The sequence below is a fragment of the Pavona decussata genome, unplaced genomic scaffold, assembly GCF_977016875.1.
Source record: "Pavona decussata unplaced genomic scaffold, jaPavDecu1.1 SCAFFOLD_189, whole genome shotgun sequence".
In the NCBI taxonomy this organism is placed as follows: domain Eukaryota; kingdom Metazoa; phylum Cnidaria; class Anthozoa; order Scleractinia; family Agariciidae; genus Pavona; species Pavona decussata.
This window is the reverse complement of record NW_028145598.1, coordinates 542,162-559,042: the sequence shown is the minus strand read 5'-3', so window position 1 is coordinate 559,042 and position 16,881 is coordinate 542,162.

The following is a 16,881-nucleotide window of genomic DNA, read 5'->3' as shown; positions in this document are numbered from 1 at the left end:
CCGGGAGACATTTTAGGACAAGCTGAATCGATTGGAACCTTTTACACCAATATTTTTTCTGGGTCCCAAAATTGAATTTTTTCTAAGGGGGGATGGGGGCAAAAAGTCCAAAAAATGACCAAATTTTGAAAAATTTTCAAGTCATTTTTTTTCACTTGTTTAAGTCCCTAGGGACCTTGTGGTGTTGAAAACATCACTTGGGAATCATTTTTAAGTACAAACAAAGCCCTGGCAAAATTTTTTAGTTTTTTTCAGTTTTGATCCAAAAGTGACTTCATGCTTTGTGGGCTATTTCTTTATACCTGTTCCCTTGGGAGGCCTAAGAAGTATCCCGGGAGACATTTTAGGACAAGCTGAATCGATTGGAACCTTTTACACCAATATTTTTTCTGGGTCCCAAAATTGAATTTTTTCTAAGGGGGGATGGGGGCAAAAAGTCCAAAAAATGACCAAATTTTGAAAAATTTTCAAGTCATTTTTTTTCACTTGTTTAAGTCCCTAGGGACCTTGTGGTGTTGAAAACATCACTTGGGAATCATTTTTAAGTACAAACAAAGCCCTGGCAAAATTTTTTAGTTTTTTTCAGTTTTGATCCAAAAGTGACTTCATGCTTTGTGGGCTATTTCTTTATACCTGTTCCCTTGGGAGGCCTAAGAAGTATCCCGGGAGACATTTTAGGACAAGCTGAATCGATTGGAACCTTTTACACCAATATTTTTTCTGGGTCCCAAAATTGAATTTTTTCTAAGGGGGGATGGGGGCAAAAAGTCCAAAAAATGACCAAATTTTGAAAAATTTTCAAGTCATTTTTTTTCACTTGTTTAAGTCCCTAGGGACCTTGTGGTGTTGAAAACATCACTTGGGAATCATTTTTAAGTACAAACAAAGCCCTGGCAAAATTTTTTAGTTTTTTTCAGTTTTGATCCAAAAGTGACTTCATGCTTTGTGGGCTATTTCTTTATACCTGTTCCCTTGGGAGGCCTAAGAAGTATCCCGGGAGACATTTTAGGACAAGCTGAATCGATTGGAACCTTTTACACCAATATTTTTTCTGGGTCCCAAAATTGAATTTTTTCTAAGGGGGGATGGGGGCAAAAAGTCCAAAAAATGACCAAATTTTGAAAAATTTTCAAGTCATTTTTTTTCACTTGTTTAAGTCCCTAGGGACCTTGTGGTGTTGAAAACATCACTTGGGAATCATTTTTAAGTACAAACAAAGCCCTGGCAAAATTTTTTAGTTTTTTTCAGTTTTGATCCAAAAGTGACTTCATGCTTTGTGGGCTATTTCTTTATACCTGTTCCCTTGGGAGGCCTAAGAAGTATCCCGGGAGACATTTTAGGACAAGCTGAATCGATTGGAACCTTTTACACCAATATTTTTTCTGGGTCCCAAAATTGAATTTTTTCTAAGGGGGGATGGGGGCAAAAAGTCCAAAAAATGACCAAATTTTGAAAAATTTTCAAGTCATTTTTTTTCACTTGTTTAAGTCCCTAGGGACCTTGTGGTGTTGAAAACATCACTTGGGAATCATTTTTAAGTACAAACAAAGCCCTGGCAAAATTTTTTAGTTTTTTTCAGTTTTGATCCAAAAGTGACTTCATGCTTTGTGGGCTATTTCTTTATACCTGTTCCCTTGGGAGGCCTAAGAAGTATCCCGGGAGACATTTTAGGACAAGCTGAATCGATTGGAACCTTTTACACCAATATTTTTTCTGGGTCCCAAAATTGAATTTTTTCTAAGGGGGGATGGGGGCAAAAAGTCCAAAAAATGACCAAATTTTGAAAAATTTTCAAGTCATTTTTTTTCACTTGTTTAAGTCCCTAGGGACCTTGTGGTGTTGAAAACATCACTTGGGAATCATTTTTAAGTACAAACAAAGCCCTGGCAAAATTTTTTAGTTTTTTTCAGTTTTGATCCAAAAGTGACTTCATGCTTTGTGGGCTATTTCTTTATACCTGTTCCCTTGGGAGGCCTAAGAAGTATCCCGGGAGACATTTTAGGACAAGCTGAATCGATTGGAACCTTTTACACCAATATTTTTTCTGGGTCCCAAAATTGAATTTTTTCTAAGGGGGGATGGGGGCAAAAAGTCCAAAAAATGACCAAATTTTGAAAAATTTTCAAGTCATTTTTTTTCACTTGTTTAAGTCCCTAGGGACCTTGTGGTGTTGAAAACATCACTTGGGAATCATTTTTAAGTACAAACAAAGCCCTGGCAAAATTTTTTAGTTTTTTTCAGTTTTGATCCAAAAGTGACTTCATGCTTTGTGGGCTATTTCTTTATACCTGTTCCCTTGGGAGGCCTAAGAAGTATCCCGGGAGACATTTTAGGACAAGCTGAATCGATTGGAACCTTTTACACCAATATTTTTTCTGGGTCCCAAAATTGAATTTTTTCTAAGGGGGGATGGGGGCAAAAAGTCCAAAAAATGACCAAATTTTGAAAAATTTTCAAGTCATTTTTTTTCACTTGTTTAAGTCCCTAGGGACCTTGTGGTGTTGAAAACATCACTTGGGAATCATTTTTAAGTACAAACAAAGCCCTGGCAAAATTTTTTAGTTTTTTTCAGTTTTGATCCAAAAGTGACTTCATGCTTTGTGGGCTATTTCTTTATACCTGTTCCCTTGGGAGGCCTAAGAAGTATCCCGGGAGACATTTTAGGACAAGCTGAATCGATTGGAACCTTTTACACCAATATTTTTTCTGGGTCCCAAAATTGAATTTTTTCTAAGGGGGGATGGGGGCAAAAAGTCCAAAAAATGACCAAATTTTGAAAAATTTTCAAGTCATTTTTTTTCACTTGTTTAAGTCCCTAGGGACCTTGTGGTGTTGAAAACATCACTTGGGAATCATTTTTAAGTACAAACAAAGCCCTGGCAAAATTTTTTAGTTTTTTTCAGTTTTGATCCAAAAGTGACTTCATGCTTTGTGGGCTATTTCTTTATACCTGTTCCCTTGGGAGGCCTAAGAAGTATCCCGGGAGACATTTTAGGACAAGCTGAATCGATTGGAACCTTTTACACCAATATTTTTTCTGGGTCCCAAAATTGAATTTTTTCTAAGGGGGGATGGGGGCAAAAAGTCCAAAAAATGACCAAATTTTGAAAAATTTTCAAGTCATTTTTTTTCACTTGTTTAAGTCCCTAGGGACCTTGTGGTGTTGAAAACATCACTTGGGAATCATTTTTAAGTACAAACAAAGCCCTGGCAAAATTTTTTAGTTTTTTTCAGTTTTGATCCAAAAGTGACTTCATGCTTTGTGGGCTATTTCTTTATACCTGTTCCCTTGGGAGGCCTAAGAAGTATCCCGGGAGACATTTTAGGACAAGCTGAATCGATTGGAACCTTTTACACCAATATTTTTTCTGGGTCCCAAAATTGAATTTTTTCTAAGGGGGGATGGGGGCAAAAAGTCCAAAAAATGACCAAATTTTGAAAAATTTTCAAGTCATTTTTTTTCACTTGTTTAAGTCCCTAGGGACCTTGTGGTGTTGAAAACATCACTTGGGAATCATTTTTAAGTACAAACAAAGCCCTGGCAAAATTTTTTAGTTTTTTTCAGTTTTGATCCAAAAGTGACTTCATGCTTTGTGGGCTATTTCTTTATACCTGTTCCCTTGGGAGGCCTAAGAAGTATCCCGGGAGACATTTTAGGACAAGCTGAATCGATTGGAACCTTTTACACCAATATTTTTTCTGGGTCCCAAAATTGAATTTTTTCTAAGGGGGGATGGGGGCAAAAAGTCCAAAAAATGACCAAATTTTGAAAAATTTTCAAGTCATTTTTTTTCACTTGTTTAAGTCCCTAGGGACCTTGTGGTGTTGAAAACATCACTTGGGAATCATTTTTAAGTACAAACAAAGCCCTGGCAAAATTTTTTAGTTTTTTTCAGTTTTGATCCAAAAGTGACTTCATGCTTTGTGGGCTATTTCTTTATACCTGTTCCCTTGGGAGGCCTAAGAAGTATCCCGGGAGACATTTTAGGACAAGCTGAATCGATTGGAACCTTTTACACCAATATTTTTTCTGGGTCCCAAAATTGAATTTTTTCTAAGGGGGGATGGGGGCAAAAAGTCCAAAAAATGACCAAATTTTGAAAAATTTTCAAGTCATTTTTTTTCACTTGTTTAAGTCCCTAGGGACCTTGTGGTGTTGAAAACATCACTTGGGAATCATTTTTAAGTACAAACAAAGCCCTGGCAAAATTTTTTAGTTTTTTTCAGTTTTGATCCAAAAGTGACTTCATGCTTTGTGGGCTATTTCTTTATACCTGTTCCCTTGGGAGGCCTAAGAAGTATCCCGGGAGACATTTTAGGACAAGCTGAATCGATTGGAACCTTTTACACCAATATTTTTTCTGGGTCCCAAAATTGAATTTTTTCTAAGGGGGGATGGGGGCAAAAAGTCCAAAAAATGACCAAATTTTGAAAAATTTTCAAGTCATTTTTTTTCACTTGTTTAAGTCCCTAGGGACCTTGTGGTGTTGAAAACATCACTTGGGAATCATTTTTAAGTACAAACAAAGCCCTGGCAAAATTTTTTAGTTTTTTTCAGTTTTGATCCAAAAGTGACTTCATGCTTTGTGGGCTATTTCTTTATACCTGTTCCCTTGGGAGGCCTAAGAAGTATCCCGGGAGACATTTTAGGACAAGCTGAATCGATTGGAACCTTTTACACCAATATTTTTTCTGGGTCCCAAAATTGAATTTTTTCTAAGGGGGGATGGGGGCAAAAAGTCCAAAAAATGACCAAATTTTGAAAAATTTTCAAGTCATTTTTTTTCACTTGTTTAAGTCCCTAGGGACCTTGTGGTGTTGAAAACATCACTTGGGAATCATTTTTAAGTACAAACAAAGCCCTGGCAAAATTTTTTAGTTTTTTTCAGTTTTGATCCAAAAGTGACTTCATGCTTTGTGGGCTATTTCTTTATACCTGTTCCCTTGGGAGGCCTAAGAAGTATCCCGGGAGACATTTTAGGACAAGCTGAATCGATTGGAACCTTTTACACCAATATTTTTTCTGGGTCCCAAAATTGAATTTTTTCTAAGGGGGGATGGGGGCAAAAAGTCCAAAAAATGACCAAATTTTGAAAAATTTTCAAGTCATTTTTTTTCACTTGTTTAAGTCCCTAGGGACCTTGTGGTGTTGAAAACATCACTTGGGAATCATTTTTAAGTATAAACAAAGCCCTGGCAAAATTTTTTAGTTTTTTTCAGTTTTGATCCAAAAGTGACTTCATGCTTTGTGGGCTATTTCTTTATACCTGTTCCCTTGGGAGGCCTAAGAAGTATCCCGGGAGACATTTTAGGACAAGCTGAATCGATTGGAACCTTTTACACCAATATTTTTTCTGGGTCCCAAAATTGAATTTTTTCTAAGGGGGGATGGGGGCAAAAAGTCCAAAAAATGACCAAATTTTGAAAAATTTTCAAGTCATTTTTTTTCACTTGTTTAAGTCCCTAGGGACCTTGTGGTGTTGAAAACATCACTTGGGAATCATTTTTAAGTACAAACAAAGCCCTGGCAAAATTTTTTAGTTTTTTTCAGTTTTGATCCAAAAGTGACTTCATGCTTTGTGGGCTATTTCTTTATACCTGTTCCCTTGGGAGGCCTAAGAAGTATCCCGGGAGACATTTTAGGACAAGCTGAATCGATTGGAACCTTTTACACCAATATTTTTTCTGGGTCCCAAAATTGAATTTTTTCTAAGGGGGGATGGGGGCAAAAAGTCCAAAAAATGACCAAATTTTGAAAAATTTTCAAGTCATTTTTTTTCACTTGTTTAAGTCCCTAGGGACCTTGTGGTGTTGAAAACATCACTTGGGAATCATTTTTAAGTACAAACAAAGCCCTGGCAAAATTTTTTAGTTTTTTTCAGTTTTGATCCAAAAGTGACTTCATGCTTTGTGGGCTATTTCTTTATACCTGTTCCCTTGGGAGGCCTAAGAAGTATCCCGGGAGACATTTTAGGACAAGCTGAATCGATTGGAACCTTTTACACCAATATTTTTTCTGGGTCCCAAAATTGAATTTTTTCTAAGGGGGGATGGGGGCAAAAAGTCCAAAAAACGACCAAATTTTGAAAAATTTTCAAGTCATTTTTTTTCACTTGTTTAAGTCCCTAGGGACCTTGTGGTGTTGAAAACATCACTTGGGAATCATTTTTAAGTATAAACAAAGCCCTGGCAAAATTTTTTAGTTTTTTTCAGTTTTGATCCAAAAGTGACTTCATGCTTTGTGGGCTATTTCTTTATACCTGTTCCCTTGGGAGGCCTAAGAAGTATCCCGGGAGACATTTTAGGACAAGCTGAATCGATTGGAACCTTTTACACCAATATTTTTTCTGGGTCCCAAAATTGAATTTTTTCTAAGGGGGGATGGGGGCAAAAAGTCCAAAAAATGACCAAATTTTGAAAAATTTTCAAGTCATTTTTTTTCACTTGTTTAAGTCCCTAGGGACCTTGTGGTGTTGAAAACATCACTTGGGAATCATTTTTAAGTACAAACAAAGCCCTGGCAAAATTTTTTAGTTTTTTTCAGTTTTGATCCAAAAGTGACTTCATGCTTTGTGGGCTATTTCTTTATACCTGTTCCCTTGGGAGGCCTAAGAAGTATCCCGGGAGACATTTTAGGACAAGCTGAATCGATTGGAACCTTTTACACCAATATTTTTTCTGGGTCCCAAAATTGAATTTTTTCTAAGGGGGGATGGGGGCAAAAAGTCCAAAAAATGACCAAATTTTGAAAAATTTTCAAGTCATTTTTTTTCACTTGTTTAAGTCCCTAGGGACCTTGTGGTGTTGAAAACATCACTTGGGAATCATTTTTAAGTACAAACAAAGCCCTGGCAAAATTTTTTAGTTTTTTTCAGTTTTGATCCAAAAGTGACTTCATGCTTTGTGGGCTATTTCTTTATACCTGTTCCCTTGGGAGGCCTAAGAAGTATCCCGGGAGACATTTTAGGACAAGCTGAATCGATTGGAACCTTTTACACCAATATTTTTTCTGGGTCCCAAAATTGAATTTTTTCTAAGGGGGGATGGGGGCAAAAAGTCCAAAAAACGACCAAATTTTGAAAAATTTTCAAGTCATTTTTTTTCACTTGTTTAAGTCCCTAGGGACCTTGTGGTGTTGAAAACATCACTTGGGAATCATTTTTAAGTACAAACAAAGCCCTGGCAAAATTTTTTAGTTTTTTTCAGTTTTGATCCAAAAGTGACTTCATGCTTTGTGGGCTATTTCTTTATACCTGTTCCCTTGGGAGGCCTAAGAAGTATCCCGGGAGACATTTTAGGACAAGCTGAATCGATTGGAACCTTTTACACCAATATTTTTTCTGGGTCCCAAAATTGAATTTTTTCTAAGGGGGGATGGGGGCAAAAAGTCCAAAAAATGACCAAATTTTGAAAAATTTTCAAGTCATTTTTTTTCACTTGTTTAAGTCCCTAGGGACCTTGTGGTGTTGAAAACATCACTTGGGAATCATTTTTAAGTACAAACAAAGCCCTGGCAAAATTTTTTAGTTTTTTTCAGTTTTGATCCAAAAGTGACTTCATGCTTTGTGGGCTATTTCTTTATACCTGTTCCCTTGGGAGGCCTAAGAAGTATCCCGGGAGACATTTTAGGACAAGCTGAATCGATTGGAACCTTTTACACCAATATTTTTTCTGGGTCCCAAAATTGAATTTTTTCTAAGGGGGGATGGGGGCAAAAAGTCCAAAAAACGACCAAATTTTGAAAAATTTTCAAGTCATTTTTTTTCACTTGTTTAAGTCCCTAGGGACCTTGTGGTGTTGAAAACATCACTTGGGAATCATTTTTAAGTACAAACAAAGCCCTGGCAAAATTTTTTAGTTTTTTTCAGTTTTGATCCAAAAGTGACTTCATGCTTTGTGGGCTATTTCTTTATACCTGTTCCCTTGGGAGGCCTAAGAAGTATCCCGGGAGACATTTTAGGACAAGCTGAATCGATTGGAACCTTTTACACCAATATTTTTTCTGGGTCCCAAAATTGAATTTTTTCTAAGGGGGGATGGGGGCAAAAAGTCCAAAAAATGACCAAATTTTGAAAAATTTTCAAGTCATTTTTTTTCACTTGTTTAAGTCCCTAGGGAACTTGTGGTGTTGAAAACATCACTTGGGAATCATTTTTAAGTACAAACAAAGCCCTGGCAAAATTTTTTAGTTTTTTTCAGTTTTGATCCAAAAGTGACTTCATGCTTTGTGGGCTATTTCTTTATACCTGTTCCCTTGGGAGGCCTAAGAAGTATCCCGGGAGACATTTTAGGACAAGCTGAATCGATTGGAACCTTTTACACCAATATTTTTTCTGGGTCCCAAAATTGAATTTTTTCTAAGGGGGGATGGGGGCAAAAAGTCCAAAAAATGACCAAATTTTGAAAAATTTTCAAGTCATTTTTTTTCACTTGTTTAAGTCCCTAGGGACCTTGTGGTGTTGAAAACATCACTTGGGAATCATTTTTAAGTACAAACAAAGCCCTGGCAAAATTTTTTAGTTTTTTTCAGTTTTGATCCAAAAGTGACTTCATGCTTTGTGGGCTATTTCTTTATACCTGTTCCCTTGGGAGGCCTAAGAAGTATCCCGGGAGACATTTTAGGACAAGCTGAATCGATTGGAACCTTTTACACCAATATTTTTTCTGGGTCCCAAAATTGAATTTTTTCTAAGGGGGGATGGGGGCAAAAAGTCCAAAAAATGACCAAATTTTGAAAAATTTTCAAGTCATTTTTTTTCACTTGTTTAAGTCCCTAGGGACCTTGTGGTGTTGAAAACATCACTTGGGAATCATTTTTAAGTACAAACAAAGCCCTGGCAAAATTTTTTAGTTTTTTTCAGTTTTGATCCAAAAGTGACTTCATGCTTTGTGGGCTATTTCTTTATACCTGTTCCCTTGGGAGGCCTAAGAAGTATCCCGGGAGACATTTTAGGACAAGCTGAATCGATTGGAACCTTTTACACCAATATTTTTTCTGGGTCCCAAAATTGAATTTTTTCTAAGGGGGGATGGGGGCAAAAAGTCCAAAAAATGACCAAATTTTGAAAAATTTTCAAGTCATTTTTTTTCACTTGTTTAAGTCCCTAGGGACCTTGTGGTGTTGAAAACATCACTTGGGAATCATTTTTAAGTACAAACAAAGCCCTGGCAAAATTTTTTAGTTTTTTTCAGTTTTGATCCAAAAGTGACTTCATGCTTTGTGGGCTATTTCTTTATACCTGTTCCCTTGGGAGGCCTAAGAAGTATCCCGGGAGACATTTTAGGACAAGCTGAATCGATTGGAACCTTTTACACCAATATTTTTTCTGGGTCCCAAAATTGAATTTTTTCTAAGGGGGGATGGGGGCAAAAAGTCCAAAAAATGACCAAATTTTGAAAAATTTTCAAGTCATTTTTTTTCACTTGTTTAAGTCCCTAGGGACCTTGTGGTGTTGAAAACATCACTTGGGAATCATTTTTAAGTACAAACAAAGCCCTGGCAAAATTTTTTAGTTTTTTTCAGTTTTGATCCAAAAGTGACTTCATGCTTTGTGGGCTATTTCTTTATACCTGTTCCCTTGGGAGGCCTAAGAAGTATCCCGGGAGACATTTTAGGACAAGCTGAATCGATTGGAACCTTTTACACCAATATTTTTTCTGGGTCCCAAAATTGAATTTTTTCTAAGGGGGGATGGGGGCAAAAAGTCCAAAAAATGACCAAATTTTGAAAAATTTTCAAGTCATTTTTTTTCACTTGTTTAAGTCCCTAGGGACCTTGTGGTGTTGAAAACATCACTTGGGAATCATTTTTAAGTACAAACAAAGCCCTGGCAAAATTTTTTAGTTTTTTTCAGTTTTGATCCAAAAGTGACTTCATGCTTTGTGGGCTATTTCTTTATACCTGTTCCCTTGGGAGGCCTAAGAAGTATCCCGGGAGACATTTTAGGACAAGCTGAATCGATTGGAACCTTTTACACCAATATTTTTTCTGGGTCCCAAAATTGAATTTTTTCTAAGGGGGGATGGGGGCAAAAAGTCCAAAAAATGACCAAATTTTGAAAAATTTTCAAGTCATTTTTTTTCACTTGTTTAAGTCCCTAGGGACCTTGTGGTGTTGAAAACATCACTTGGGAATCATTTTTAAGTACAAACAAAGCCCTGGCAAAATTTTTTAGTTTTTTTCAGTTTTGATCCAAAAGTGACTTCATGCTTTGTGGGCTATTTCTTTATACCTGTTCCCTTGGGAGGCCTAAGAAGTATCCCGGGAGACATTTTAGGACAAGCTGAATCGATTGGAACCTTTTACACCAATATTTTTTCTGGGTCCCAAAATTGAATTTTTTCTAAGGGGGGATGGGGGCAAAAAGTCCAAAAAATGACCAAATTTTGAAAAATTTTCAAGTCATTTTTTTTCACTTGTTTAAGTCCCTAGGGACCTTGTGGTGTTGAAAACATCACTTGGGAATCATTTTTAAGTACAAACAAAGCCCTGGCAAAATTTTTTAGTTTTTTTCAGTTTTGATCCAAAAGTGACTTCATGCTTTGTGGGCTATTTCTTTATACCTGTTCCCTTGGGAGGCCTAAGAAGTATCCCGGGAGACATTTTAGGACAAGCTGAATCGATTGGAACCTTTTACACCAATATTTTTTCTGGGTCCCAAAATTGAATTTTTTCTAAGGGGGGATGGGGGCAAAAAGTCCAAAAAATGACCAAATTTTGAAAAATTTTCAAGTCATTTTTTTTCACTTGTTTAAGTCCCTAGGGACCTTGTGGTGTTGAAAACATCACTTGGGAATCATTTTTAAGTACAAACAAAGCCCTGGCAAAATTTTTTAGTTTTTTTCAGTTTTGATCCAAAAGTGACTTCATGCTTTGTGGGCTATTTCTTTATACCTGTTCCCTTGGGAGGCCTAAGAAGTATCCCGGGAGACATTTTAGGACAAGCTGAATCGATTGGAACCTTTTACACCAATATTTTTTCTGGGTCCCAAAATTGAATTTTTTCTAAGGGGGGATGGGGGCAAAAAGTCCAAAAAATGACCAAATTTTGAAAAATTTTCAAGTCATTTTTTTTCACTTGTTTAAGTCCCTAGGGACCTTGTGGTGTTGAAAACATCACTTGGGAATCATTTTTAAGTACAAACAAAGCCCTGGCAAAATTTTTTAGTTTTTTTCAGTTTTGATCCAAAAGTGACTTCATGCTTTGTGGGCTATTTCTTTATACCTGTTCCCTTGGGAGGCCTAAGAAGTATCCCGGGAGACATTTTAGGACAAGCTGAATCGATTGGAACCTTTTACACCAATATTTTTTCTGGGTCCCAAAATTGAATTTTTTCTAAGGGGGGATGGGGGCAAAAAGTCCAAAAAATGACCAAATTTTGAAAAATTTTCAAGTCATTTTTTTTCACTTGTTTAAGTCCCTAGGGACCTTGTGGTGTTGAAAACATCACTTGGGAATCATTTTTAAGTACAAACAAAGCCCTGGCAAAATTTTTTAGTTTTTTTCAGTTTTGATCCAAAAGTGACTTCATGCTTTGTGGGCTATTTCTTTATACCTGTTCCCTTGGGAGGCCTAAGAAGTATCCCGGGAGACATTTTAGGACAAGCTGAATCGATTGGAACCTTTTACACCAATATTTTTTCTGGGTCCCAAAATTGAATTTTTTCTAAGGGGGGATGGGGGCAAAAAGTCCAAAAAATGACCAAATTTTGAAAAATTTTCAAGTCATTTTTTTTCACTTGTTTAAGTCCCTAGGGACCTTGTGGTGTTGAAAACATCACTTGGGAATCATTTTTAAGTACAAACAAAGCCCTGGCAAAATTTTTTAGTTTTTTTCAGTTTTGATCCAAAAGTGACTTCATGCTTTGTGGGCTATTTCTTTATACCTGTTCCCTTGGGAGGCCTAAGAAGTATCCCGGGAGACATTTTAGGACAAGCTGAATCGATTGGAACCTTTTACACCAATATTTTTTCTGGGTCCCAAAATTGAATTTTTTCTAAGGGGGGATGGGGGCAAAAAGTCCAAAAAATGACCAAATTTTGAAAAATTTTCAAGTCATTTTTTTTCACTTGTTTAAGTCCCTAGGGACCTTGTGGTGTTGAAAACATCACTTGGGAATCATTTTTAAGTACAAACAAAGCCCTGGCAAAATTTTTTAGTTTTTTTCAGTTTTGATCCAAAAGTGACTTCATGCTTTGTGGGCTATTTCTTTATACCTGTTCCCTTGGGAGGCCTAAGAAGTATCCCGGGAGACATTTTAGGACAAGCTGAATCGATTGGAACCTTTTACACCAATATTTTTTCTGGGTCCCAAAATTGAATTTTTTCTAAGGGGGGATGGGGGCAAAAAGTCCAAAAAATGACCAAATTTTGAAAAATTTTCAAGTCATTTTTTTTCACTTGTTTAAGTCCCTAGGGACCTTGTGGTGTTGAAAACATCACTTGGGAATGATTTTTAAGTACAAACAAAGCCCTGGCAAAATTTTTTAGTTTTTTTCAGTTTTGATCCAAAAGTGACTTCATGCTTTGTGGGCTATTTCTTTATACCTGTTCCCTTGGGAGGCCTAAGAAGTATCCCGGGAGACATTTTAGGACAAGCTGAATCGATTGGAACCTTTTACACCAATATTTTTTCTGGGTCCCAAAATTGAATTTTTTCTAAGGGGGGATGGGGGCAAAAAGTCCAAAAAATGACCAAATTTTGAAAAATTTTCAAGTCATTTTTTTTCACTTGTTTAAGTCCCTAGGGACCTTGTGGTGTTGAAAACATCACTTGGGAATCATTTTTAAGTACAAACAAAGCCCTGGCAAAATTTTTTAGTTTTTTTCAGTTTTGATCCAAAAGTGACTTCATGCTTTGTGGGCTATTTCTTTATACCTGTTCCCTTGGGAGGCCTAAGAAGTATCCCGGGAGACATTTTAGGACAAGCTGAATCGATTGGAACCTTTTACACCAATATTTTTTCTGGGTCCCAAAATTGAATTTTTTCTAAGGGGGGATGGGGGCAAAAAGTCCAAAAAATGACCAAATTTTGAAAAATTTTCAAGTCATTTTTTTTCACTTGTTTAAGTCCCTAGGGACCTTGTGGTGTTGAAAACATCACTTGGGAATCATTTTTAAGTACAAACAAAGCCCTGGCAAAATTTTTTAGTTTTTTTCAGTTTTGATCCAAAAGTGACTTCATGCTTTGTGGGCTATTTCTTTATACCTGTTCCCTTGGGAGGCCTAAGAAGTATCCCGGGAGACATTTTAGGACAAGCTGAATCGATTGGAACCTTTTACACCAATATTTTTTCTGGGTCCCAAAATTGAATTTTTTCTAAGGGGGGATGGGGGCAAAAAGTCCAAAAAATGACCAAATTTTGAAAAATTTTCAAGTCATTTTTTTTCACTTGTTTAAGTCCCTAGGGACCTTGTGGTGTTGAAAACATCACTTGGGAATCATTTTTAAGTACAAACAAAGCCCTGGCAAAATTTTTTAGTTTTTTTCAGTTTTGATCCAAAAGTGACTTCATGCTTTGTGGGCTATTTCTTTATACCTGTTCCCTTGGGAGGCCTAAGAAGTATCCCGGGAGACATTTTAGGACAAGCTGAATCGATTGGAACCTTTTACACCAATATTTTTTCTGGGTCCCAAAATTGAATTTTTTCTAAGGGGGGATGGGGGCAAAAAGTCCAAAAAATGACCAAATTTTGAAAAATTTTCAAGTCATTTTTTTTCACTTGTTTAAGTCCCTAGGGACCTTGTGGTGTTGAAAACATCACTTGGGAATCATTTTTAAGTACAAACAAAGCCCTGGCAAAATTTTTTAGTTTTTTTCAGTTTTGATCCAAAAGTGACTTCATGCTTTGTGGGCTATTTCTTTATACCTGTTCCCTTGGGAGGCCTAAGAAGTATCCCGGGAGACATTTTAGGACAAGCTGAATCGATTGGAACCTTTTACACCAATATTGTTTCTGGGTCCCAAAATTGAATTTTTTCTAAGGGGGGATGGGGGCAAAAAGTCCAAAAAATGACCAAATTTTGAAAAATTTTCAAGTCATTTTTTTTCACTTGTTTAAGTCCCTAGGGACCTTGTGGTGTTGAAAACATCACTCGGGAATGATTTTTAAGTACAAACAAAGCCCTGGGAAAATTTTTTAGTTTTTTTCAGTTTTGATCCAAAAGTGACTTCATGCTTTGTGGGCTATTTCTTTATACCTGTTCCCTTGGGAGGCCTAAGAAGTATCCCGGGAGACATTTTAGGACAAGCTGAATCGATTGGAACCTTTTACACCAATATTTTTTCTGGGTCCCAAAATTGAATTTTTTCTAAGGGGGGATGGGGGCAAAAAGTCCAAAAAATGACCAAATTTTGAAAAATTTTCAAGTCATTGTTTTTCACTTGTTTAAGTCCCTAGGGACCTTGTGGTGTTGAAAACATCACTTGGGAATCATTTTTAAGTACAAACAAAGCCCTGGCAAAATTTTTTAGTTTTTTTCAGTTTTGATCCAAAAGTGACTTCATGCTTTGTGGGCTATTTCTTTATACCTGTTCCCTTGGGAGGCCTAAGAAGTATCCCGGGAGACATTTTAGGACAAGCTGAATCGATTGGAACCTTTTACACCAATATTTTTTCTGGGTCCCAAAATTGAATTTTTTCTAAGGGGGGATGGGGGCAAAAAGTCCAAAAAATGACCAAATTTTGAAAAATTTTTAAGTCATTTTTTTTCACTTGTTTAAGTCCCTAGGGACCTTGTGGTGTTGAAAACATCACTTGGGAATCATTTTTAAGTACAAACAAAGCCCTGGCAAAATTTTTTAGTTTTTTTTTTAGTTTTGATCCAAAAGTGACTTCATGCTTTGTGGGCTATTTCTTTATCCCTGCTCCCTTGGGAGGCTATATGCAAATATCGTTCTTGGAGGTTTCTTTGGTGTAACTGAAGTTTATTTTTGGTTATATGTTCACCTTAACAAAACACCCATTGACACGAGCAAATATTTTCTATAAATGAACGCAAAAGGTGTTTTTCTGTTTTTGCTGACCTTGCCTCCTTTTCCTCCTCCTCCTCCTTCTCCTCATTTGTATTGTTTCCCTCCTCCTCTTTCTCCTGCTCTTCTTCTTACTCTTCCTCCTTTTCCTCGGGGAAAACTTCCAGCACCGCCACGTCCACCTCCACCACCACCACCACCACCACTGGTGGTGGTGGTGGTGGTTTTCCCCGAGGAGGAGGAGGAGGAGTAAGAAGAGGACGACATTTGCATATGTATTGACATTCAAAAGCATTAACAGGGCTCCTTTTGGCATTCATTTCGAGAAATTGCATCAACGCCAATAGGCTACCAATTGCATCATTGGAAAATCATTTTTCTAAAAAATGAACTCATTAACGGATAAGTACTAACAATCTATTGCATGTTTACACAACCATTTCAATGAGGGTAACATTTTTTTCGTGCAAAAAGACAAGCTCAAGTGTCATCATAACATTTAACTATTTGAAAAGAAAATTGAAATTCGCTGTTTGAATTATCCTTAATTTTCTTGCCGCCAATTAGACATCGTGGTAAAAACGTTTACAGATAACGATACCGCTGTCCACATTAAGTTGCCGTAATGGAACCAATATATTCCCTTAAAAAAAAACAACAATTAAATCAGACATAACCCGTTCTGAGGTATAGGAACAGATGACTTTTATAAACTTACGAAAGCAAACTCGGCGATTCGGATATAGAGTTGAGAGTTACCTTAATTCCTTCAAAATCTCTGGTAGTTAAACAATTTTATATTTTTTTTATTCTCTATTTAAAGGCAATAAAGTTCTTTTCAGGTCTCTCAAGAAATGTGCGTTGTTTAATAGCAAGCATTTAGTAGAGTCGCGTGTTTTGATTGTGTTTTAATTGATTATTTCTATGAACTTAAGCTGTCTATTGTTTCTGATAAGTTAATTGGCTTTTTCCGTAGAGTTTTTATGCAAATCTAGGTTTTGGTTTAAGTCACTGCTTCTGCATAATTAGTGGCTAACGGACCGTGAAGAGAGGTTGCACAAGAACTTAAGTCTCTGATCTGAAGACCGAAAGCGCATTGATCCTTGTTAACGTAAGTAAAGGTGGACAGCCATCAACATCAAACATAACCGACTTTAATGTGATATACATATTGCAAAATCTGTGTGTGTGTTTTAACACGCACAATTTAGGAGCAAGGAATTTATGAACCGGAACATTCTTAATCCGAGCGCTGTAATAAACATAGACAACAAAAGACTGTATTAACTCTTTAATCCTCAACAAAGCTCAACCTGAAACGAATCTTTTTTAGTCATTAGGCGGGAAAGGTGCTTAGTTAATTTAGGCGAGAAACACAAACGACAAATATTTTTCATTATCTCCGAGTTTTCGGTAAAAGTCAGGTTATATAGAGTGTCAGAAAAGGCCAAACAAAGGCCTGAAAGGCCAAAACCACACCAAAAGGGACAAAAGGAGACAAACGGGCCATTTGTAGTTGTGTGCCTTTATTTTTCTTAGACACACGCGTGGGTGTCGCGCGTATTTGTATTTGCTTTTTCTAAACAGACTTCCGAATGCAGATTTTTTAGCTTAGAAATTGTAGATCTTGGAGCTTATCGTATTTTTTTTCTTTCTCTCTATATTATCATCCAAATGTAAATAGTTTTCATTATTATTATTTTTATTTTCACGTATGGCGGAAGGGCCTCCAAAGAGGAGCTATACAATAAAGTATGTATGTATGTATGTACTATATGATGTCATGTATCCAAAAATAACTTCGAAAACCTGTCAAACCGGTGATACCGCCCATGACTGCCATAAGTTAAAAATAGCGCATGACATCATTGATAAACCTGTCAAACCAGTTCATACCCTGTTGGT